The sequence below is a fragment of the Furipterus horrens genome, unplaced genomic scaffold (assembly GCF_987537825.1).
Source record: "Furipterus horrens unplaced genomic scaffold, mFurHor1.1.pri manual_scaffold_9, whole genome shotgun sequence".
In the NCBI taxonomy this organism is placed as follows: domain Eukaryota; kingdom Metazoa; phylum Chordata; class Mammalia; order Chiroptera; family Furipteridae; genus Furipterus; species Furipterus horrens.
The window spans coordinates 586626-611714 of record NW_028327179.1 but is presented as its reverse complement, the minus strand read 5'-3'; the positions used below and the strand labels follow the sequence as shown (position 1 = coordinate 611714).

Here is a 25089-nt window from a genome sequence, read left to right as displayed (position 1 = left end):
CCGCTGCCCCGCTGGCCACTGTGACGCCCAGCGCCTCCGCCTGCCCCCCTGTGAACTCCTAGAGTACAGCGGCCACCTCTCACTCAGCTCCCCGACCCCAGGGCTCCGATCCTGGAGGCGGGTGCTCAGTGCTCGGGACGGGATTTGCTGTGTCGACGCCAAGGCCCAGAGTTTCAGAGCAGCAAGCAACGGCCACAGTTGGGGTGGCCCCTCCGTCACCCTGTGCTGTCCTGCGACACCCCGCGACACCCCGAAACATGCGCGGCAGCTCCCAGGCATGTCCATGTAGTGGGAAGGATGCCCATGTGTTCCTCCTCTTCTGTACACGTTTCTGCAGGTTACAAAATTTCTATGACAAATCTTTAACGTCAGAAAAAGACAATTCAATATGATAAGTTTTGGCTGAAGTCTAGCACGTTCCAGGTTTGCCGGGAGGCCCGATGAATAAGTCAGAATATACAGGGACCCTGGCAAGCTCGCCTTATTATTGTGATATTTCTTTTGCAAGTCAAGGTGGATTAGAACCAGAGAGAAAAAAGCAAGTCCACTTGTACATCCACAACTATTAAGCCTCTGCCCTCAGGGCCCGCAGGAACCGCAGCAAATCAGGGCCCTGGGCCGCCCGGGGCGCCTGGTCCACACGCCCGCCTTTCCCTCGGTCAGGTCGAGCTTCCTTCCCCCACAGACAGGCTAGCACGTCAGCCAGAAGTCAGGAAACACTCACTTATTGGGCGTTAATTCAAGTTCCCAGGAAGAAACAGAAAAAATCAGAACCCCAGAGAGGTAGCCTGAACCCCCAGGCATGGGCAGACCTGACGCCTGCTCTGCTCACAGCTGTGGGGCATGAGAGGCGTGGCCCTAGTCCCCAAGGGTGGCAGTCAGCAGCCTCCACAACCCCGGCTTGCACACCTGAGCACGCCTGTGCACACCGGCACCTGTGGGCCAAGTATGTGAAACAGTGTATAAACCTACAAAACAGAAAGCTTAAGCAATAGAATATTGTAGGGAGCCCAAATGTTATTTGAATATTGTACGATATTCTACACAGAAAACTCAACAAAATCTATGCTTGACTTATTAGAAGTGATGAGCGCGTAACTGTATGACTCGCTATAAGACAACTATCAAAAATTCACAGCGTGTTTACACCTCTGGAACAGACAGATTTTTCCAAGGGACCTGTTTACAACAGCAGCAATAATTACAGGGCCCTGGGCACTACCTCCACGGAAGAGGCGCAAGCCACGGAGGGACGAGACGGGGCAACGCGGCGGCCACTGCTCACAAGGACCGAGTGCACGGGCAGGCGCACGGAGGCCACGGTGAGGAAACACCAGGCTGGTGTCCGCTATTGCGACGCCTTCAAAATCCCCAAACCAGGTTCTTAAAACACATGGGCCGGCTGCTTCTAAAACCCTGTGGCAGACCAGAGACCCCGGGAGAGCAAACTGCTGAGGAATCGGGGGGGCCACCCGCTGGACAGGGAGGAGAATAACCGAGAAACAGACACCCTCGTACGCGGACGTGTGAGGAGGTCGCATTATTGGTCACTGGGAAAGGACGGGCGTCCGTCACCGGCGCGGGAAAGCCGGACGTCGGGCCTCGCTCTCCAGCACTCACGGGACTCGGTCGTTGGGGAATAAAGACAAACGCGAAAGGTGTCGTTTCCACCCCTTTAGAGAAAATGGAGGAGAGGCCGTGTTGCCTTTGGGGCAGGAAAGGGTTGCGTCAGCAGGACACCAAAGGCAAGATGCTCGTTGAATAAACCTGATGACGTTACAGTTGAACACTCCTGCTCACGAAGGACCGTGTGAGAGATGAGGGACCAGACGCTACCTGGGAAGGTCACGTGCCTCCTAAAGCGGAGAGTGTGCTCAGTGCCCAAATGACACGCGAGACACTCACAAATCAACAAGTGACAAATGACGCCCACCCTGAAAATGGGGGAAAGACGGGAGAAACGCATCACGGAAGAGGAGCGTGGCCGGCCACTGCACCCAGGTCCAATGCGGCGCAGGGAGGCGCACCCCACCTGCTGGTCCGTGGGAAGAGCTGTAGCTCTGGTTCCCACCTCCACACGGATAAACCAGAAGCGCGCGAGCGCAAACCACTGTGCACTGGCTCTTGGGAGCCCGTGTGACGTGGGAAAAGTAGAAGTCCAAAGGTTGCATTCGGATGCTTCCAGCGTGTCGATTCTACACACCAAGCGTCCAGGGCGCGGCCTCCAGTCTGTCTGCAGGGGGTGCTGAGGGTCCTCGCTGTGTGCCGGGCCCTGCGGGAGCACGTCACCACTCCTGGCTCAGGCCGTCCTGGTGGCCCAGGAGGTGGGGACAGTGAGGACGCGGAGCTTGAGGCTGCAGGTGGCTCCAAGGTCCTGACTGTCTCTCCGGTGCTGGGACCGGGAAGGAAGCAGTGAGGGGTGAGCCTATGCCCTGTGGCCGAAGGCGAGGCTGTGTGCACCCCGCGGTCGACTCTGCACCGAGGGCCTTTCCCGTAGGGGACCCGAGGACAAGGGTCCTTCACAGGGAACAGCCCCGTCCAGCAGGCCCTGCCCCAGAGACCCACACTGTCACTTCGTGAATCATTCTCAGAGGACAGGGCTGGGCTGGTCACCCCTATTTGCTGCACTTTCCCAGAGACGTGTTTGCAAAGGTGCCTTGAAAACCCGCAGCTCTCATGGCGCTGTTTCCTGCTCGTCAGAAAGGAGAGCAGCCATTTTCTTCTCTGGCTCTCGGTGCTGCCAGGACAGGCGAGGCCATTTACCTGGGGGGCTCCAGCGTGAGGGGGTTAACCACACAGAGCCCGTGGGCCGACTGTCCCCCTCCCCCTTGGAAACCAGTCATTAGAGGGGAAGTTATTTTTGAAAAGGAAAATGCCGTTCCAACAGCTGGAAGTGGCCCACCCTGTGATTCTCGGCCTTTTAAAAGACGTGTCTGCAAAGCCTTAAATGACAGCAAACTCAGAATCTCTGGGTGCTCAGCAGCCCCGCCCCCCATTCAGCCCCCCTCAGCGTCTGCCATCCGATCCCACCCTGGTCCTGATGTGCCCTGTCTGCAGCGACCTCCCCGTGGGGCGGGCGGCGCTGGCTCCTGGCCTCCGACCTGCGCCCCCTGCCCTCTGCTTCTGGCCCCACCCCCGCAGCCCCCTGGGACCTCTGGGAACAGAGGAGGTAACGCCATTCTGGACTGGATGGCCCTCGGCTTTCACCCCCTCCTCAAACGTCACCTGCCTTCCTTCCAAACACTGAGCACGTCCTGCTTTCTGCTCACAGGGATGCTGCGCTCTTGTCTCTTACCAGCTGTCCCCCTGCCGCCCTTTGTCAAAAATCCCCTTCTAAGAGACTCCAGGTTATGAGCCTGGCGGGGGGGCAGCCGCGTCCCCCCCACGGGCTCACGGCACAGCCTTGGGCTGCCTGTGGCTGGGGGCCCCTCGGGTGTGGGGGCGGCAAAGCCTTTCCCCCTTTGTTCTCCTCAGGGCCTTCAGGGGTGGGGACCCGGAGGCCTGGCGCAGCCACCGGGGTGCTGGAATCTGGTCGCGGGGGTCTTGCCCATTTTTCCTGAGCCCGGACATTTGTGATTCAGGGAGCCCCGGAAATTTGGACTTTGCTCTAAGTTTTGCCCGACCAAGATCTCTAAACGTGCAAAATTAGCATCAACCCTTCCGAGAGCAGCGTTGCCTGGTAACGTCAGCAATTGCTTTGGCTCCGCCAGGAAAGAACCCGAATGTCTGCGCTCGTATGTCCCTTCTCAGCACAGCTGGGCGCCCCGTCCGACAGCGGCAGGAAAACGCACAGAAGTCGCTGTCCAGCCATCCAGCCGTCCAGCCAGCCCAGGTTCGGGGCCAGGGACCCTCCGGCTCTTCAGATGGGTCCCTGTCACAGGCCGAGGTCCCCTCTGTCCCCTGTGTGACGCAGCCAGGCACCGCGCAGAGGGAACAGGGACACAAAGCGAGGACTGAGCTGCCGCCATGACCCCACTGCTGGCTGCTGGAACATGGGGCTAAAAACCAAAGCGCCTCCCAACCCAGGGCTCCTCCTCATCAAGGTGGTGAAGAAAACCACTCCTCACTGAAGAAGCAGCTAGAAAGAATGGGCCGCGTGTCCCAGGCAGCCGCAAACAGTCCAGGGATGGCGGGAAGCCCAGCCCCCAGCGCTGAGCAGGTACAGCCACGCCACTTCTGCTCTGGGGAAGGACAGACCCAAACAGCCTGCTGGCCACAGTGGTCCCTCCTAGATGCGCCTGGTCATGGGGCTGACCGGCCGGGCGCCCAGCCAGGTCTCCTTCCCTGAGATGCCAGGAGACGGGCACTGTCCCCCTGGACGGTTATGTTCCAAAGAGACGCTCCTGGTCCTGGAGGAAGACACTCCGGGGCTGTCCCACTGGCAAGAGGTTCATGCTGCTTTTACAGATTTCGCCGCATTCCTGGGGCAGACGAAGAACAGTCAGTGGCCTATTTTCTGAAGCAGACGCTCTGCAGAAACAGAGGGCCGTCCCCCCGTCTTTTCCCAGGAAGAGGAAGCCTCTTCTCTAAATTCCTACTCGTCTCCGGTGCCCGCCAGGCAGCATCCTGCAGGGCCAGGGTGACACAGCACGGCCTGTCCCCTGGGCTCTCTGGGCACCAAGTCAGGCCGCCAACTCCGCCCCGGCGTCTGATGGTCTGTGTGACGGGGCCACGACCATGACAGGTGCGCCGGCCTCCTGCGGGCACCGCTGAGAACCAAGGTGCTTCCCTGCGTGCGTATCAGACCGTGTTCACCGCTCGTGCTTCTCTTGGGGGCGAAGGACGAGAACGTAAGTGGGCGCAGGCCGGAAAGGGGCGGCCTCGTCCGTCTGTCCCCCATCCGTCCTGGGGGCGCAGTCCTTCTCACACGAGTGCTGGCGTCAGGGGCCGAGGGTGGTGGGGACACTGAGAGGCCGTGTCCCTGTCGGTGGTCACTGCTCACACGGTTCTCGGAACGCAGCATCATCCTTGCGACCGGCTGGAGACGCCCAGGCTCAGAAAACGCCCGGAGACCCGTCTCCAACCAGGTGGCCATTCCGCCGCTGCGGGGGTCCATGCGTCAGCGCCAGCTCCTCCCCTTGGACGTCACATGTCTCCCTGGTGTCATCATTTGACACTGAAGGTTCCATATCTAACCCTTCCTGTGATGCATCCCATCACGTCCCAGCTCAGAGGGTGTCCTCCGTGCCCGTGTCTGTCCTGTCTCCCTCCGGCATCTCTATCCTGACACTCTTCCCACCACGTCTGTGGGAGAGCAGCTCAGTCTCATCGCCACGCGGGAACCGGCGGCCACGGTGCAGCCCGCTGCCTGCCGGGGATGCATTTTCACCCCCTCAGCTGCCCACGGGGATTCAGATGTGAAACCTGCTTTGGGAGGGAACCTCCGCGGCCGCCTGCGCACAGGTGAATGGTGGGGGGCTGACACAGAGGGTCCGGCAAAGGCTGTCCCCTCCACGTCCTGTTGCTCCTGGTGACCCAGCAGGAACGTGTCCACCAGCATTTGCTCTGTCTTCTGTCCCTTCCTGGCCCGGAACGGCAGGCACCCCTCCCTCTGTCCTTCCGTCTGTGGGGCCTCGCGCTTCTGTCAGCGGCCCCTGCACCTGACCTAGAAAAGCACTGCTCCTGATGGTCAGGACCATGGCTGGAGGGTCCTCCAGATGAGGATTGATTATCCGGTGTCGGCCAGGCCTGCGGCCGGCAGCAGAGGGACTTGGGCAAGGTGTCCTCAACTGTTAGCGGCTCAGGGTCATCTGTCCAGTGCATGGCCAGCCACTATGGGATGTCTCCCAGGAGATGGCAGAAGTCAGCGTCTCTTAGCCTGCAGCTCAAGCCCTAAGATCTCCTTTCATCCCATTGAATCACTTCACTCAGCTCTCCCATGGCAATGACGGACACCAGGAGGCTGTTTCCAAAACCTGATTTTCTCATGATGACCTGTCTTTTCTGTGTCTTACAAGGACACAGAGTATTTATTGCCAGTACCATATTGAAGGAAAGCCCTCGCTGTGGGCACAGCGTGACTGTCTGGGTGTGTTGTACGTGGTCACATTGCTACTCATCAGCTCCAAGGCTGAGGCCATCTCCTTGTTTCTGCGATGGGATCTTTATTATTCAGAACTACAGCACAGAATTGGGGTGTTTATTTTCAATGAGGTGCAATTTCTCCTTCCAGAATTTATTTAGACTGTTTCATGGTGCATTTTAAACTGTAATCTGAAAAGTAATTTTCCACACCAGCAACCACCCAAACTGGCTACTGGCATAAAAAGAAAAGAACAGATATAACTTTCTCAGTTAGAAAAATGTGAATGATAAAATTGTCATTCTTTTTCAGAAAGAACATATGTAAAATCTTTAAAAATAAAAGTAGTCATGGGATGAATCGTGAAATATATGGGGAAAAAGAGAAAAGGAAAGGAAGTTACCTCTAATGCTACCAGCAGAGAACACCATTCGTAATATATCGGGGGTTTCCTTCCAGTCTTTCTTCTATGAAGTAACCCTGGAGGAGGCGGCTGGGCGTGAGCGGAGCAGCAGTGATGGGCCAGGTGTGGAGGGTCACCAGGGCGGGGAGCCCCGGGTGCCTGGCAACGGGCAAAGCTTCAAGACCTTGCACGGCCACGCCCCTAAGCATCAGCCCCTGGAGGTGACATCCAGGCCTCGGCTGTTTCAGCTCCAGGCCCAGGAAAGCAGCAAAACCAGACAAGCGACGCTATGGCTGACGTCAGTGAGGACCAGACGCACTGACTCGTGACCCCCTGCCCTGCGCCGACCAATCGGTGGAGGCCGTGATGGATACTGTATTGAGATCCTCCCCTGAGGCCTCAGATAAAAGCCCTGGGGACGGAGGACCCAGCCCTGCTCTCACTCCCTCTCCCCCCCCCCCCCTCTCTATCTCTCTCTTCTTTTTTCTCTCTCTCTCTCCTCAACTCCAAGGCCCTTCTTTTGCTGTAACTTGTTTCCTGAGCCCATTTCTACTACGGCTCCTTCTCTCTGCCTCTGTGACTTTCTTAAGTAAACTTTCTTGTATAACCTGAGTCCTGGCCCTGAACTCTTTCTTAGCCAGAACTCAGGTCCCGAGGTTTCGGAGCGAGATCCTACGCCTGGGGCCGTCTTCTGCTCAGACACACCCACGTCCTGAGCTGTGCGACGTTGTTGCAGGTGAATGTAGCAGCTTCAGTAACTTCCTGCAGAGAACAGAGCTCACATCGCTGCACGGATCGGCTCCTGGAGGTGAGACGGTCCTGGTGGGCGTGCAGCGATGACGCGGGATTCCAGTTTGTGCTTCCCAGGCGTTCTGTGGAGGGGCCGTGTGTCTAAGCCCACGGCCACATGCTCGTTCTGTGCGTCAGTTTGACAGTTTCCCCTGGTGGCCTCTGAGGCTCCCCGTCTTCTCTGCTGCATCCAGTCCTCGGCAAATTCTGCCCAGCGAGTGTCTGGCCTGAGGGTGCGCGTTTTTGGTTCTAGGGTTCCCACTGGGCTCTTCCCCAGCTTTCAAACCCTCACGCACCATGTTCAGTTTGTCCCAAGTCCTGACGTCAGTCCCGGCGGCTGCATCCCCTGTGAGTCTCTAAGGGCTGCGTGTCCTCACTGTGGTCACCTTTTCCTGTTTCTGCACATTCTGCATCTTGGTTTTTATTTTAGTAAGAGCAATGGTGTCATATGGCCTATACGCCACTAAAGTGTGTGTTTATGTATTTCCTTAAAAAATGTATTTTGTCTTCAATGTCAGCTTTTAACCTAAACTTACAGTTGCATGCACAATAATGTCAAATGTTTTATTTTCTATGAAATAATCTTTTAAAAGGTTTCTGTTGATCCCATGAATTGGATAAAAAAATAGAAACAATTTATATTAACTTTCCAATGAGAAGGCCTAATGTCACCAACAAGAGCTGGCGTTACTTAACTGACTTTGGAGGGCCCGTGTTAACCGACAGGACTTCACTGCTCATACGTGCAAACACCCAGAAATAAAACGGGACGTTAACCCAGAACAATGGCTATTTGACCTACAGAGTCCTGCATCCTCAAGTGGATCCCAGCCGCAGCCCCCGCCGTTCTCCTCCTTCGGACACGTTGCTCTGAAGCCAGCCGACCGCTGAACACGAGCTGGTGCTTCCTAGGCAGGCTTGGCCCCGGGAGGCGGGTGGTCCCGGGCCCTGTGTGGGCCGGGGCCGTACCGGCCGCCCCGCAGACACAGCCATGGGCCGCGGTCAGGCGGCTCACAGCACATGCACCCACACGTGGGTGAGCCACGGGAAGGGCCACGTGGTGGCTGCCAGCTCACCCAGCATGTCCCCATGGGATCATTCATCACAAAACAATCAAAACTTGAAAACTCAAGATAAGTAACAAGTTATGTGGGACGGCAGGACAGCAGGGTGCTCTGAGGGACTTGGGGCGCGTCATTGCGCTGTTCACACGTGGAGACGCCGGCAGCACACGTGTGTTCCCGCCTCGCGGCCCGGCCCCGCCCCGCCCATGGGCCCCTGCCACCAGGACGCTGAGCCCCCCGGCTGTGGGCCTGGACACTCTGTCCCAGCACCAGCCACACGGAGACCCCAGCTGCGTGTGCGTGCTCCCGCTGCTGGGCAGGTCCAGTAAGAACACGCCAGTCTGGTTTTCGAGGTGCCCGGCCGTTTGTCCCCATCTCTCCTATGTGTCGAGACAGATCACGCCACAGACTCAGCTTGTTCCATAACTGTGCTGATCGCTGTTCATAACAGGAGGCCACTATGGCTTGTTACTGGTCATCGGTGCTGGCAGGGGTGGCCCACATCTGTGAATCACGCGTGCGCTGCGAGCAGATTGGTCCCCGCGCGGCAGGTGTCCCCTTGCTCGGTGGGAACCTCCGCCGCCGGGAGGTTTGGAAATAGACGTACATCCTTAATGGGAACGTTAATACTTCATATGCGCCTCGCGCTGGTTGAGAACAGTGACAGGCACCGGCCAGCTCCCGTGACCACGCATGTGTACGTTTGGGGGAGTCTTAGCTTGTCGTGTTAGTAAGCCGTGGAGCGGCCTTTCACAGCGGGTGCAGCACAACAATGAGCAGGTGTCAGTAGGAAATGGCGCCCCAGCTGCAGGGGCCAGGCTGGTACTCACGGGGAAGCCAGGCTGACAGCCGGGTGACGCCATGAGCGGCTGCCCTGATGTCCGCTTCAGGGGTCACACCCTCCTCGCAGACACACAGACTCGACGCTGCCCAGCCACGCTGTCAGGACAGAAACGTCCAAGTGACCTGTGCGGTGACAGCGGCCACACCCCAAGCTCAGCTCAACTGAACAAACATCACGGAGCATGCACTGCGACAGGCCCAGCGCAGGTGCTGGGGACCCACGCGGGTCACGTGAGGTCCCGGCCGTGGGGCAGCTCACAGTCCTGTAGGAGCCAGGGGAGGAGAACAGGCACGACCCAGAGTGAGTGTGAGCAGAGCATGGTGAACAGATGGGGAAAGACACAAGCGGGGAAGCTTCCAGAAAACAGATGCGTGACGGGCAGGCATTCCAGGGAGTGACGCTCAGCGATCTCAGCCGTGTCTGCGACCCAGGTGGCCGCCCCCCACGCCTGTGGGAAGGGGCGAGGGTGCAGACGGAGCGTGAGCAGGTCCAGGAAGCACCAGGCGTAGGGACTTACAAAGCATCTCCGTCACACTGCTTTGCGACCCGCTGGACCTGAGGTCCCATCGGAGCCCCAGCCGTGCGGCAGAACAGACCCACCCTGGTCCCAGTCCCCAGCCCCAGCCAGGCTCTGTCCTCTGAGTTTCATGAAAAGGGGTCTCCACTTAGCTTGTCCCCAATGTCAAAAAAAAGCATCACTCACCCCCTTTGCTGTCCCCAAATCTCATTGGCAACAGAACCCCTTTTGGCAGACACACCTTGGTCTCGGTGTGACGATCATGGGCACGCACCTATGACATTGAGGGTGAGCTCAGATCATGTTCAGAGATGACACGTCCACTGTCACCTGCTGTCTGAGTGGCTCCAGAGGGGAAACCAAGTCACTAGATGGAGCATCTCCTGTCCTTCCTCCCAGCAGCATCTCCAATGCGAGCAGGAAGAGCAGCCTCGTGGCCACAGCCGCCGGCCCCCACTTTCAGTAAAGAAAGAAGTGAGGCCCTGGCTGGTGCGGCTCAGTGGACGGAGCGCCGGCCTGTGAACCAAAAGGTCGTAGGTTCAATTCCCAGTCAGGGCACAAGCCTGGGTTGTAGGCCAGGTCCCCAGTCGGGGGTGTGAGAGCAGCAACCAATTAATGTCTCTCTTGCTTAGTGAAGTTTCTCTCCCTCCCTTCCCCTCTCTCTAAAAGTAAATAAATGAAATCTTTAAAAAGAAAAAGGAAGAAAGAAGTGAGGAAAGGCTGTGCTGCTGCACCTGTGGTCGGGGGAAGTGTGACCTATGTGTCGTTCATAAGGGCACAGGAGATGCCCCGTTGGTCTGTGTTCTCACCTAAGCTTATCTGCTGGAAAACGATAAACCAAACCGCTCCAACAACACCCCACTCTGCGCTGTAGGGTTAACCAAGCAAACGTGATCGCGCCGGGCCCACAGCCGCGGAGCGCCCTCCCCAGCTGCCCGCCGTACGGCCGTGTGTGTGCACAGCAGCGCCGCGTCCCTCCGGCAGGTTCCAGGCAGCACCCACGGAGAGAAACACAAGTTTGCAGGGTTTTATGTGATTTTTCTATCAAACCAAAGAAAGGCCCTGGCAACGGGGATTAAAGAGGAATTTGAGTTTTGATTCCGGTGAATTAAGTGCCTCATGGCCTTCCAGGCTGAACCAACTAAAGGCTGGATAAAATATGAAAATGAAAAATGAACATGACAAGCAGAACACCGTGCCGTGGCGTGGCACTGATGGCAATCAAGCCCCTGAGGTCCTGGGCCTCCTGGCTGAGGCGCAGACGGGGCCGACCGCAGTGACCATCAAGCACTCGGCCACGCTGACCCCAGGAACAGGCGAGCGGTGGCTTCCGAGCGAGAGGTAAGAGCCAATGGAACTGGAAAAAGTCAGAAGAAACTCAATGAAAAGATGGCGGGGAGAAAGGAACAGGGAACAGAGCAGACCAGAGCCCTACCCATGTGACAGTAGGTTACATGAAGTTACATGACCGTGAGTAACCAGGCAGAGGCAGACGGAGGAGCACGTGGCTGCCTTTTTCAGCCCAGACAGAGACCCAGCAAAACCCCAGGGACACAAGCGGGGGGCCCCAGGCAACACCAGCCAGAAGGAAGCTGATGTGGCTCTTAAGTGTCAGACAAAAGAACCCTGGCTCAGCTGGCTGGAGCTTTGTCTGGCACCGAAAGGGTGTGGGTTTGATCCCGGTCAGGGAACATACCTAAGTGCTGGGTTCGATCCGCAGGGTGTGTATGGGAGTCAGCCAATCAGCGTTTCTCTCTCTCTCCCTAAAATCAATAAATATATCTTTGGGTGAGGATTTTTTTTTTTTAATGTTCTGGTCCTTAGAAAACTGTCCATATTTCTGTGTTTTACCAGCTAAGCCTTGAATATCATTATTGAACTGTCATTTTAATTAGCTTATATTTGCTAGTTTTTATTCACTTTCAAACTCTAGACTTTGACGAACATCATTTAGACAAGTATTGGAATTCATTAAATTTAAATGTAATATTTATTGGTGATTTTCCCTTCTCCATAAAACAGAAAAAAGCCCTTTCCAATAACTCACTAGGTAATGCAGGTTGTTCTTCTGAGCTGGGTTCCCTCTGGCTCAGCTGTGCTGACCAACCCGCAGCAGCGAGGGGAGGCCCCCGCCGGGTGGGGGCTCGGGGCAGCTGGCTCCAGGCCTCACTCACTCGGGGACTAATGGCCCGTCTTCCAGCACAGATGACTATCCTGCAGGGAAACCACACGCACAGCTGCCGGCGACATCAGCCTGGAGACTCCAAGATGCATGAAGTGTGTGAAGGAAGCACATCACAGAATAACCAACCGGAACAGCACAAGTCCGTTCGCGGGTTAAAAGCGGACACAGCTGCCATGTGCTGCCCTGGGCCACCGATGTGGGTGGGAAACCGTGGGGCAGCGGGAAGAAGAGCCAGGACAGAAGCCAGGACACGGTGACCCTGTGGGGAGAGGCGCTGGGCACGGGAAAGCACACAGCGTGACATGAGAGATTTCGGCGGCCACCAGCTGGGGGCGAGGGCCACACCCCGCCACGCTGCCTCCCAGGTTCGGAGTCGGCCCACCGGGGACCCCTCTCAACCTCTAACTGGAATATTCCTACTGCTCCCGAGTCGGCAAATGGGATGAATCAGGTTGTTGGGGATTCTCATGAGTCCTTCAGCCACTGTCACCAACCCAGGGGCCCCAATGACATTGGGTGATGAGGTTTAATTTTTGGAGGCTGTTTCTATTGCCATAGAAATAAGCAGTGAAGCTAATGAGACCCAAGACCCAGCCCCTGGAAGCAGCGCAGCCCCAGGGTGGCTGTGCAGACCAGGAGGCTGCATGTCCCTGTGTTCATGTTCATACATGTGTGCGTATGTGTGCATTGTATGTGCCCATGGGGACAGGCGTGCAGCTCCACTTCTCAGGCACACGAGCACAGCCGGCAGAGGCCCAGACAAGCGCTGGCTCGGGATGGACGCTCCTGCTCCCATAGCAGGGCCGTCTCCCCTTTCCTGGCAGTTTCCCCGGCCAGAACGAAAGGACTCTTCTCTCCGTCTCTGTGGGAAGTGCTCTGAGGAGACAGGAGAGATGAGCCAGAAGTTGTTCCGAACGCCCGACACAGGCCAAGACACATCCTCCCGTGGCTAGAAATGGCAGCAGAGATGCCACCGAAGGCCAGGACGGGAACCCATCCGTCCCCACAGACAAGCCACCCTTAGCTGCGCATGCTGTCTCTGTCTGGGACCTCCCTGCAGTCTGAAAGAGGAAGCGACCTCCACGCTGTGCCCTCCTCACGTCCCGCGTCCCTGCCAGGTGCAGTGACAGCAGGTGCTCACACGGCCTGGCTGGGGCGCAGGCCCACAGAGTGCCGTTCTTGGGGGCCACAGGTCTGGCCAGCTCCCCGTCCCCCGACCTGCTCCGGCGGGGACCACCCCTGGCATCGCGGTGGCCGCAGCCTGTCTCTGTGTTCCCAATGCACCGTGGTGGCCAGGGGAGCAGGCGCAGAATGACCCGCATCCCTGCTTCGAATGGCCTCAACCAGCACAGCCCCAGAGGTGGGGACACTGGACAGGGCAGATCTGCGTGGGGTGCCCACATGCTAATGTGCTCCAAGGTGCCAATGAGGCAAAGAATGTGGGAATCTGTGTTCTGGTTTCATCTTCAGCGGCCGGGGAGCACGAGTGCCCCTTGTTTCCTGTGGGAAGTGAGGCCCACGTCCCGGGCGCGGTGGCTGTTCGGTGAGATCATGGACATCCTGGCACTGGCGACACAGCTACCAGGGAGAGGTCACCCACACGCTCAGCTGGGTCTCATCACACGCCCTCACAGGCACACACACTGGCTGGCACACACGCACACCCAGCACATGCCAGGCTCACAGGTACACACACAGAATGTAACTGAGCCCTTAGTTATTTGCAATGAGGATCAAAGCAGAAAATGTGTGAAAATGGGAACTGAGAAGTGCAGACTTCCGAATCGTGTCAAAGAATGATCCGGTGTGTGTAAGGTCACATATGGTGAATCGTGTCCCCACAAAAGATGCGCTGCAGCCCTGGCCCCTGCCCATGTGGCTGGGACCTCACCGGAAGCAGGGTCTGCAGCCATGACCGCGGGCAGCTGGGCCAGTCAGCAGGAGAGACGGGGGACACAGGCAGAGGCCTGGAGGGACAACCCCACAGTGCAGGCCGGTGGTCCTTCCGTCATGTTACCTGGGAGAGAAGCGGCTTTGTTGCTCACGGTCCTTTTGGCTTATTCCGGCCTTGTCCCTGGGTGGTTCGCAGTTCGGCAGTGGGACTGCGTGCGGAGCGGGAAGGCGTAAGCACGGCAGGCGTGGAGGAGCCCACGGTCCCGTCGGCCACGTTCTGCTTCTCTGGGCTCGCGCTGCCCCCCAGGGAAAACCGAGCCTGTCCCATGAAGCACACGTGACCGGCATGTTTCTCGAGGACCCCGTGCCCCCCTTTCCTCTTCTTTTCTTGTGTCATTTAAACAGGAGATGGCTGCTCACCTCTCACCTGCAGGACCAGAACGACAATGAGGGCCAATTAGGGGCGAACTCCATGGTGCAGGGGGGCTGGGAGGGGCTGGTCAGGCCAAGGCAGGAGGCCCCCTGGCTGCAGGAGGTGGCAGCAGGGAGGCCCTGGGGTACGGCTGCGGGAGAGGCTGCGTTGCTGGGAGCCGGAGGACAGGAGGCTGGAGAGAAAGATGGAGGGACCCCGAGCCAAACACACGCCATCTGGGGCGGCAGCTATTCTGGGCCCCGGGCTGCGGAAGGAGCAGGTGTCCCAGAGCCTGAGGAGCAGAAGCGGGGCGCTGTAGGCAGAGGCTCCAGGCTGGGAGCCACAGTGGGCGGGGGAGGCGGGCGAGGGGGTCCACCAGCGCCAATCGCCTCTTCAAGGGGTCCCGGTGCCTCCGCCAGCCTGCACCCCAAGTCTTATATCCAAAGGGAGGCAGAGCAGAGCGGCCAGCCCTGCATGTCCTGGGGGGCGGGGAGCCCGCACCCCTACCTTCATGGGCATTTTACTCTTCTGACAGAAACCTCAGTACTGTGCGTGTGCGGTCGGCGGGCCTCACCTCGCGCGCCCCGGATGGGGCAGCCTCATGAAGACAGGCCGAGCCCACGGAGGCACTTCCTCCACGTGTTCCAGGCTTCCAGGCGTGCCTGCTGCACGTGCTGCCCGCCTGCCCGGTGCTGGGCAGCCTCCCCGCCTGGTGACCCGCGAGGAGCAGAGCTGGGGAGGCCTGACGCCCCGCGTGGCTCCTTGAGCCTCCCGTCCTCTCCACACCGTCACAGGTGAGCCTCCCGCCTGGGCGCCTCGTAGCTCCTCCGGGCACGGTGAGGGTGAGTCTGGAGGCTGAGCATTTGCTGAGCAGACACATGGCCCCTTCACGAAACACGTCCAGGCCACCTTCCCTGGTTAGGCTGTGAGCAAGGGGGCCACGGAGGGATTATGATTCATCATGTCAGTCCGTCGGCAGCTTGAAATGGCCACGTGTGTGTGTGCGCACACGTGTGCGTCTGTATGTGTGTGAGGGGGCCTTAACGGCCTTATTCCTGCGTTGAAAATCAGGTGACCTCATTTACAATTTCCAGTCCTTCTGAGTGAAAAAAGGTCAGTTGAACACACCTAGGGAATATCAGTGACATCTGTGCGTGGCGCTGTCCCCACATCCCAGTGCGGAGCTGGGCCCTGGGCACGGCCACGGGGGAGGCCGGCGGCTCTCCTGGCCAGCAGCCCTGCGACCGAGTGTGCACAGACCTGAGCACTCTGTGCCGGTCCTTCCACATCAGGGAAACTGAGGCCCAGAGCAGGTTGGCTGCAGTTCAGGCTCGAGGGCCTGGCACGTGCCAGAGCAGAGACTGTGCCTCCGTGACACGTCCTGTAGCTCCCCCAGGGCAGGCTGAGCATGAGGGCTGCAGCAGAGCCGTGGGCGCACAGGCAGAAGGAAGTCCCCACATGGACACCGCAGGGGTGGAGGAGTGGCGTTCCCTGGTGCCCAAGGGACAGGTGGCTTGCTGGCTAGAGGGCGCATGGACAAGGAGAGGAGCCCCACGTGGGCCCGAGCGGAGTCTGGCTCCGGCGTCCCTCATGACAGCCAGACAGTGGAAACCACCCCGCCTCCCCACCCTGCGTCTGGAGGCTCAAACCCGCCCACAGCTGGAGTGACAGAGAAATTCATCCTCGGAAATTACAAGCCCACACACCCACGGAAGTGCTACATATAAAAAATAAAAGCAGATTCTTTTGTCACTGTCCCCTGCTGGGGATATGTGCCAGCTTTGCTCAAACACGAACTCAAAGAGCACTTCTCTTAGGCAACTGGCTGCCTGGAGGGCAGACGTGGTCCCCGTCCCCACTACCCAGACCAGCCGCTCCGGCGAAGGCCCTCCTCCAAGCCACAGCTCCAGCAGGTGGCTGTCCACGCTGTGTTATATTCATTAACATTTAACCCTGACTAAATTAACAATCCTCCATGTTGGTTCCTTAAACATTCAGTTTCATTATTTGCAAGGGTAATTTTAGTAAACAGTAGCTATTCCAGATCTCTGTAGTGTGAAATTAAATATGTTGGTTAATTAATTGGAAGAATGTAGCAACTTCATTCAGCTTCGAGATTGTGGCATTGAAATTCCTGATCCCTGAAGTCATTCGCAGCAGAGCAAAGTCAAGTCCACGGACTAAACACAGTATCAGCTTTCAGCAACCAGCACGCGCCAGCTGTTTGCAACAATGTTATCAGAGCCTTAGCGCATTGCTCTACTTGTGCCCGCAGGCTCTTGTTCTAATAACAAATTGCTCAATCATTGCTTTGGGGCCGCGCGCTACAGCACCGACCAGGTGCCTGGATCGTTCTTCTCACTGTCACTGAACCCCAAGTCTGAGTGCCCCCCCTAAAGACAGTGGGAAGAGTGCTATTCAGTGAGTTCTCCTAGCTGAAGTTCTACAACGTGACCATACACCTTCCAGTTACAAATTATCACACGAAATGCGCTGGAACAGGACATTTTAAACAGTTGACTTCAAAAGACAATCCCCACCATATGTTTGGCCTCCACTAGCACCCACAACATAACCAATTAAAATAATGAGATTTTTTTCACCTGTTGAATTGGCCGAGATTAGAAGCGTGGGTGATCCCATGTTCACACAGCAGGTGAGAAAGCAGCTGAGAAGCTGTTGGAGGAGTAGAAACTGATACAATATTTATGAAAGCAACTTGGTATCAAAGCCTTTGAACAGAGCCCCCTGTGACAGCACATAAGCCCTGGCTGGTGTGGCTCGGTTGGCTGGGCACCATCCAGCAAACCAAAAGGTCGCAGGTTCGATTCCCAGTCAGGGCATGTGCCTGGGTTGCGGGTTCGGTCCCTGGTTGGGGCACATGCAGGAGGTGCTGATCTATGTTTCTCTCCCTCTTTCTTCCTCCCTTCCCCTCTCTCCAGGATCAATAAAAGACATATTTTATGGGACGCAGCACAGTTTTGGGTTTTGACCTATATAAATTAAATCTGAGGCATACAATCGGAGTGTGGTTTCTGCCCGTAATATCCACTCACCCCAACTGTGCTTTCTGATGAACTTCTGTGTCCACATGCCGACTTACCTAACTATACCTCAAGGGAAATTCTGTGGAGCCCTCAGCCGTCATCGCCGCAGGCTGGCGCAGTCTGGCTCTTTTATTTGTCATACCCTTGCAACTCCATGCCTCAGAAAATAAGCAAAACCCATAAAATCTGGAGTGTCCATGCTCCAGAGCTCCCCCGGGGTCCAAGGTGATGAAGGTTCTGGCCAGCTCCCCTGGAGGTGGCCCCGGTGCTCTTGGACGGCTGAGGCCACACCATGACCCGCACACGGCTCCCCTGGCCTTCTCCGGATTTGGTTAATTTAATGATCTTTGTCATTTATATTTCTGAGACGTGACTGCTAAGGCCGTGTGTCTCGGCACTTTTTTCTCTTTGCACGTGGATTCCATTTGTTAAAAACGTCGCCCCCACTGAGCTGCCTTTGCCGATGGCCAGTCCGCGGCGTCGGTGTCAGGCGGTGCGCGTCTGTCCCCTCGCACGTCAGCGTGTCCTCCCTCAGCAGCACCCTGCTCCCCGTGTCCCCGTTGCTTTGTAGCCCCTCGTCCCTGGCCCGGGCGGTCTCTGTCTTCCGTCCTTCTTGGTCAGCATGGGGAGAGACTCCCCTATTTTACTGATGTTTTCAAAGAGCCAGGTTTTGGTTTTGTTGGTTTTCTCTATGCGTCACCTGTTCTTAACGTTGTCGGTTTCCCGCCTCGTTGTCAGGACTCCCTTCCGCCTCCGTCCCTCCGCTAGGGACTACTCCGCTGGCTCCGGCTTCCTGCGGCGGCAGAGCCTGCCCTCCTAACGCGGTCGCGCCTCGAAGCTCGTGGGCCACAGAACGCGCCAAACCCTGTTCCCCACGCCTCGGCCCCCTCACACTTCCTGGGACCGTCGTGAGTCAGGCCGCCACCCGCAGGACAAAAGCCCATCGTTCTGTCAGTGTCGTCACGAGTTCTGGAACGAACTACCAGCGAGTACCAAGGCACCGCTGTGTGTGCGTTTCAAGCCTATAGAGGCGTGGCCCCATATGTGAATATATATGTTTTACTAAACACTGATTTCTGTTCCACATGGAAGTCCATGACCCACTTAGAGTTAGTTTTTGTGTCAGGTGTAAGGTTTGGGTCACGGCTCATCTCAGACGGGCGCCCACGCGGCCCAGCAGCTCCGTTGTCACGGGACAACCCTCCTCCGTGGAATGGGGCCTCTGCTAGGAGCCCCTCGGGCTCACTCTGTGGGGCTGGTTCTGGTTCTCCGCTCGTTCGTGAATAGCGTGCCTCTCCCTGGCGCCCCGACCCATGCCACGCTGCCTGGACCTCTGGGGCTGTGCGTGAGGCCCTTACAGCTGTCTCTGTGCCACGGCACACACAGCCAGCTGCGCCAGCATCTGTGAGACGCAAAGGGACCCTCCGTCCTGCGGCGACCGAACCAGGAGCTTCCCAGCCAGTGGCAGCCCTCTGGCTGGTGTCTCTCAGTGGGGGGTGGGGTGGGGGGGCTTCTCCCCTAACCTCTGGGTGGGGCTACTAATGCACTGTTCTTGAAGGTGCCCCCCACCTGCTTGGACGGGAAGGGCTCCCTTCAATCTGGGGAACAACTATGCCACCAGCTGCCCTTTGCTGCCAGGCTGAGGGCCCAGGTCACCTTTCTCCATTGCTGGGGGATGGGGGCGTGAGACCCCTATTGCTGAATTACTCTTCAGGCCTCGGGTCCCAGAGCAGCCCAGCCCCTCCTCCCACCTTTCAGAGGCCGCTCTGGCTACCCTCTGCTGTGTCCTCAGGGCAGGCAGATCAGGCGCCAGGCCTCCCACCCAGGCCCGAGGCCTCGCTGTCCTTACTTCATGTGGCAGAGCTTTGGCTCCAGCCCAGGCCCTTTAGCCTACTCCGCTCCGCAGTTTTTGTCCCATAGTGAACTCTACAGCAAATGACCCTCACGGTAATTAGGAGTCTCCAGGAAATCCAAGGCCACTCAAACAGTGATGTATAAACGAGGCCCCTCCCACGACATTCCAGTTGTCCACGGAGGCAGGCCCACATGGTCGTGAAATTCAGAAATCCCCCAAATCTGTCTTCTTTCATGAGAAGTGGGCAGCCTCTGTAAAAGCCGTGACTTGACACCCTTGAAAAATACGTTCATTATGTAAACCCACTGTCACACCGAGCGTAGAAATTAAAACCCCAAATGAATCCCACGTCAGCTCAGATTGTCACTGCAACTGCAGGGTTCTCGGCTGCCCAGGAGAATACTATAATTAGGGCCGCATCCCCCTGCACCCCCACAACCAAATGCTCGATGCTCGTGGTGTCATTCGCGGAGGCAGCCGCGCACGGGGTGCTGAGTGTGGGCAGCCGAATCCTTGCCGTTAAGAAGCCACTAACAGTGTGTGGAAGCCATCAGCAAGCACTGCGGTCCCCAGGCCCCTCCTCCAGTCACACCCTCAGAAAGCCCGGGGGCCCATCTGCCCGGAGCGCCTCTGGTGAGCGTCTCACCCCCTTCACACCGGCGTGGGCTCCGTGGGACGGAAGGCCACGGGAGTGGCCGCTCTGAGGACGCGAAGGCTGGGGAACAGGGCGTTGAGAAGCCACGCCTGGGCAGGCGACAGCTGCAGCAAGAGGGGGAATCTAAGAGTGAGAGGCTGCCCCCCGCCACACCTGGGGGGCCCTACTATCAGGCGGTGGCCCATCTCAGACAGGCTCCCAGAGCCACTCCCCCAAATGCTCTCATCCCCGTCCGGACAGGCTCCTAAGACCCGTCACACAGATTACAGGGGCCCCGTGCCCCGGTCACAAGAACCAAGTCACATCATATCATGTTACCCAAAGCCGCAGACACAGCAAGAGTCTTCGGGTGGCCAGAGAAGGAAGACATATGCACAGGGAGAGGGAGGAGGAGAGGGGGACAAGGGCGGGCTTTCACGCAGGTCTGAGGATGGTGAAGAAGCTTGGTCAACGTCTGAAGAAAAACGCCTGTCAGCCTAGAATTCTTTACCCGGAGAGAATAACTTTCAGAAAAGAAAAGCGGCTCAGTGGGCTGGGTTCCCGGTCAGCGCACAGGCCCCAGTCAGGCGCCTACGAGAAGCAACCGGTTGATGTTTCTCTCCCTCTCTTTTCTCGTCTAAAAACAAGATTTTCTTCTAAAGACGTCTTCAGTCAGAAGAAAGAGTCTCCAGCCGTCTGCACTATGAGAAACACGGACTGAAGGGAAATCCCAGCAGGCGGGAACCTGGACCTACACGGGCGCCGGCCAGCAGCGGAAATGACGGGCACGTAAGACTCGAAGAAGATGCACAGAAGCTCACTCCGCCTTCATAAAAGGTGACTGAGAGGGTCCCAGAGGGCAGCGTGGGAGGGGCTGGGCCGGCCCCCACGAGAGCACGCTGAACACACGTCCACGCAGAGCGCAGTGACTTCGAGACAGAGCAGAGAGTGAGGGCCGGAGGACCAGCCACGGAAGGAAAAGGCCCAAATGGAGACACCCCGGAGCCGCCCTGCTGCCGAGAGTCAGCCCAACTGCCCTTCTCCCTGTCGGTGGCCCAGCTGCCAGATGCCACCCAGAGACCAGCTCAAAGGGTGTCACGAGCGGGGTGGGGTGGGGGGCTGGCACCGCTGGGTCCCACGGGGGTTGCCTGAGGTCCAGAAGGAAGCAGCTACCCCTGCACCTGCGCCCTCTCACCAGAACAGGACAGCCACGTCCCACCCCCTGAAGGCCTGCACCCAGGCAGCACCTGGCCGGGTCCTGCTCCCTCGGCGGGCGCAGCCCCGCAGACACCCCCCAAGCTGCGGCCTTTGCCCCTCTGCAGTGCCCGGTCCCTGTCTCCCACTCTCCTGCGTGGGTCACTGTGGGGCTTGCCCTCCTGATCCAACCCCGACAGACACTCCTCTCACGGTACTTGGCAATTCTTCTTACTTTTCAATAGTTTTAGGAAAACGCTTCCGAACACCAGAGTAGGCTCCTCTCTACGGGCAGGGCTGCTGAGCCCAGGGCCGGTGGTTGGCCCAGGCCGTGACCCCGAGGCAGAGAGGCAGGGAGGCCCAGGCCGCGGGCCGGTTCTGGAGGCTCCCGTGGGTGTGTGGGTGCGTGGCGCCCCCTGCCGTCAGGCGTGGACCATGGCCTCTCTGTCCTCACGGAACCGGGCACCAGAAGCGGCCAGGGTCTGTCTCCAGAGAGGGCACAGGCAGGGCTCTGGCCCTCAGCTGTTTCCCAGCCGCCTGGGGTCCAGGACTTGACTCTCAACATCCCAGCATTATTATTATTATTATAAAATGCACTTAAGTTAAAATTAGCGTCTTAATCATGGTTCAGTGCACAGATCAGTGGCACTGAGCACACTCCCATTGTTGGGCCACTTCAGTGCCATCGATCCCCACTGAGGCACACCACAGCCACAGGAGGACTCCCGCGCACACCTGCACACACCGGCGCACACCTGCCCACACCGGCGCACACCTGCACACACCAGTGCACACCGGCACACACATTCCACACAGTCCCCAGGCCTTGGGATGAAGTCAGGTCCACGTGCTTTGCAGCCACTCACTGCTCTTTGCCCAGACCTGCTCTGAATCCCTGGGTCTGTTTAATTAAACCAAGAAAAGGGGGAAAGGAAGACTTCTGAGAGGGCCAGGGCACCCACAGCGGAAGGACTAGCGGGCTCCCCCTTGGGACGGCCCTGTCACTGCAGGGCAGCAGGAAGGCAGGGTACCACGGTGTGATGGGATTCAGGTGGGGGGCACCGGTGGCTGATGGGAGGTGGCCCACCTGCCTGGTACCCAGCGCCAAGCCATGCACAGGGTGAGGGCTCAGGGTTCCAGGGAATGAGTGTGCTGCCTGGGCCCTCTGCCTCTCTGCCCTCAGCTCGTGAACTGAAGGGAAGGTGGCGGCTGTGAGCAGACATCCGACGGCGTTCAGCAGCGCTGCCTGTGCAGGGTCTGGGCGCCGAATGCTCTTACCCTGTGCAGGCTCGTACTCCAGTGGAGCAGGGGACGAGCGCTCTGTCAGATGCGGGGACTCAGAGAGTGCAGAGGAGAGGGTCCCCGCCGGGAGGAGGCCAGCAGTCTGGCACACGGTGGTCCTTCCAGGTTCTCATGGTTCCTGCGTTCTGGTTCAGGGTTCACCAGTTCACTAAATAGGATTAAATAGGCCAGAAGCCTTTAGTGCATTGGGGCTCAAACACGGACCTTTCTTGCCCCGGTATGACAGGAAATGGGTACATACGGGGCCGAACCCTGGCCTTGGGTGCCAAGGACAGAGCTGCCGGCAGCCTCTGGCCGTGGGTGGCCTGGACCCCGGGTCCCAGATCGGGCTCTGACACTCACCGGCCGTGTAGCCGGCTATCTCGTCTGTGCCCCCGTCGCCCAGTGGGGACAGCACGCACTTGCAACATTTTTTGACGACTGGAAGCAGTAGTTATTCCTACAGCTTAGCACAGTCATGGTGCTTAAAACGTGCCCCCTGCCCTGACTGGTGTGGCTCAGTGGGTTGGGCGTCGTCCTGCAGACCAAAGGGTCACTGGTTTCATTCCTGGTCAGGGCACATGCCTGGGTCGCAGGCCAGGTACCCAGTTGGGGGCATGTGAGAACCAAATGATAGATTTTTTTTTTTAAGTGCCACATACAAATGAACCCTGCTGCTAATAAAAACCCACTCGCTTCATGTCTGTCTGACCTGGGAAGCTGCCTGCAGGGACGAGCATACAGGCCCTAGGGTCTGACGGCTTTCAGGGCGCTGCTGGGAGTGGGGACCGGAGCAGACCAGAGCCTGCAGGGGCTCAGGATCCAGGCGCCTCACAGGCCATCCGCCTCGCACCCCCTCGCTCCCGGGGCTGCTCATTGCCTTCACCAGGGGGAAAACAGACTTCACACACTGTTGCCACTGGACTGGGCTTGGGAGGAGTTACGCTCCTGCCTCCTGCGAAACTGGGAGACGGGGCATGACCCCCTTCAGAGCAACGGGCCGTTCCTGGGAGCGCTCCCAGGCCAGGCTGACAGGACCACTGTCTCCCAAAGCCGCGCACACGTTTCCGAGAGGAGGGCACAGGGCAGCTGCAAGTCTTCTACGGTAAAGGGTCTGAGAAAGGAGGGAGGAGGAGGGCCAGGAGGAGAGACCATGACCGTGGTTCCCAGACAGGGTGGGGTGCTAATGAGTGGGGGTCGTGCCCCCTCTTGGGCCTCAGTCACCAGCAAAGCAGTGGCTGCGGTGGTGTTTCCCTGTCACAGAGCTCAGGGTCGCCCCTGGGCGCATCAGGAGCAGCGTGGACTCCCCACGTTTCGTGACTTTGCTGTGGGCTGCGACTGCGCTCCCCGGTCAGGGACCTGGTGCTGGGCGAGGCCGCGGCACTGACCGTCTGTGCATGGGCTGGCCTCGGACGGGCTCCCTACGCGGGGGCCAGCGGAACACCCAGGGGGACAGGCACGGCCCCCGGGGAGTGCTGAGCTCCGCGCCCACACAGCGACGGCCACACGCAGCTTACCTATCCGCTCACCCACTGAAGGACGTCTTGGTCGCTTCCATAAACGAAGCTGCTATGAACGTCCTGCGCCGGTTCTACGTGGACCAAGTTTTCAGCTCCCCGGGGTGAATCACAGAGCGTGACGGCTGGGTCATACGGGGTCTTATTCTGTGCAGGCTGCTGTCACACAGCAGAAAAGAACAGTAACTCGGTGACTCACAAACGACAGAAGTTACTTCTCACGGCTCTGGAGCCTGCAGATCTCAGGCCAGGCGTCAGCAGGGCGGGGCGCGCACCCTGTGCTGCAGGCTCCCCGCCGCGTCCGCATGGGTGAAAGGGGCGAGAGGGCTTTCTGGGGTCTCTTCGCAGCGGAACCCTGGGGTGAGGAGGGTGCACACTTCCAGGAATTCACCGAACAGGAACCGACTCAGGCGGGGAAGAGGAGAGCACCAGACAGACAGACAGACAGACAGAAGGCAGGGACGGACGGAGGGCGGGCACGGCCACGAGAAAGTGGCCTCGTCACGCCGGGTTCCGGACTCTCGGTCGGCAACAGGCGGAACTAGAAGCGGGAGGTCCGCGGGGGAAGCCTTCGCACCGGGAGGTGGCTTCTGAGCACACGCGGCCGAGCCGCCGGTGACGCGGGGCTGCAAGGCCGTTAGACCTCCCGGCCGGAGGGTGCGCTGCAGCCGACGCGGACAGCGGCGGGGACAGAGGCGGAGAGAGAGCGGCGGCCGTGCGGGCTGGGGGGCGGGGGTTCCGGAGAATTAAACCGACCGGGACTGCGGGGGCGCGGGGGCACAGACAACCGGCGAAGGACGTGGGGTGGGGTTAGTGGTAACGACGTGAGGTCTTCAACAGAAGCAAAGTTACTGATTCCGTGGGAAACGGCAACGTGCAGGAAGGGGGACGACCCAGACCACACACAGGCCTCGGGGGCGCTCTGCTCGGCTTCCCCGCGCCTCACGCTGTAGGTGAACGTCAACACTTCAAAGTCAAGGGCGGCCTATCAAACCGCAGAGCTCTTGCTCTTTGTTATTTCTTTTAATTGCAGAATGCCGGCAAGTCGTGCCCCGGTTCCCGCAGGACGACCTCAGACCGGGGCGGCAACCGCGCGGTGCGGGTCCGCCCGTAGGGGCCCCGTCCGGCCCGCCCCCGGCGCGGGCAGGTCCGCTCCTCGCCCTGCGGGGACCGGGGCCGCCTCCACAGCCCTCGGGAGGCCGGGTTCCGCTGCACGACGCCCAGGCCTTCCACCCCTCCCTTCCGAGCGCTCCAGTCTCTTCCCCTCCCCGTTTCCCACACGGCCATCCCGTGCCTCCCGCTCCACTGCCCTCAACAAAGATGGCAACGGGCAGTCGGAGCGACTTCCGGCCGTGTGACCTCAACAAAGATGGCGCCCGACCGGAAAGGAGCCGGAGGCGCGACTTCCGGCCGGGAGGCCGGCGGCGCTCCG

The 25089-nt window shown here is 58.7% G+C and overlaps 1 long non-coding RNA gene across 1 annotated transcript; it reads right to left on the bottom strand.

The window, feature by feature from the left end:
- Positions 1-14055: 14055 nt before the first annotated feature.
- On the bottom strand, positions 14056-22296 carry LOC150001169 (uncharacterized). Its single transcript, XR_016512938.1, has 3 exons — positions 22138-22296; positions 16733-16805; positions 14056-14144 (listed from the first exon to the last, which is right to left on the bottom strand). It is a non-coding gene; the product is annotated as an uncharacterized LOC150001169 (long non-coding RNA).
- Positions 22297-25089: the final 2793 nt, after the last annotated feature.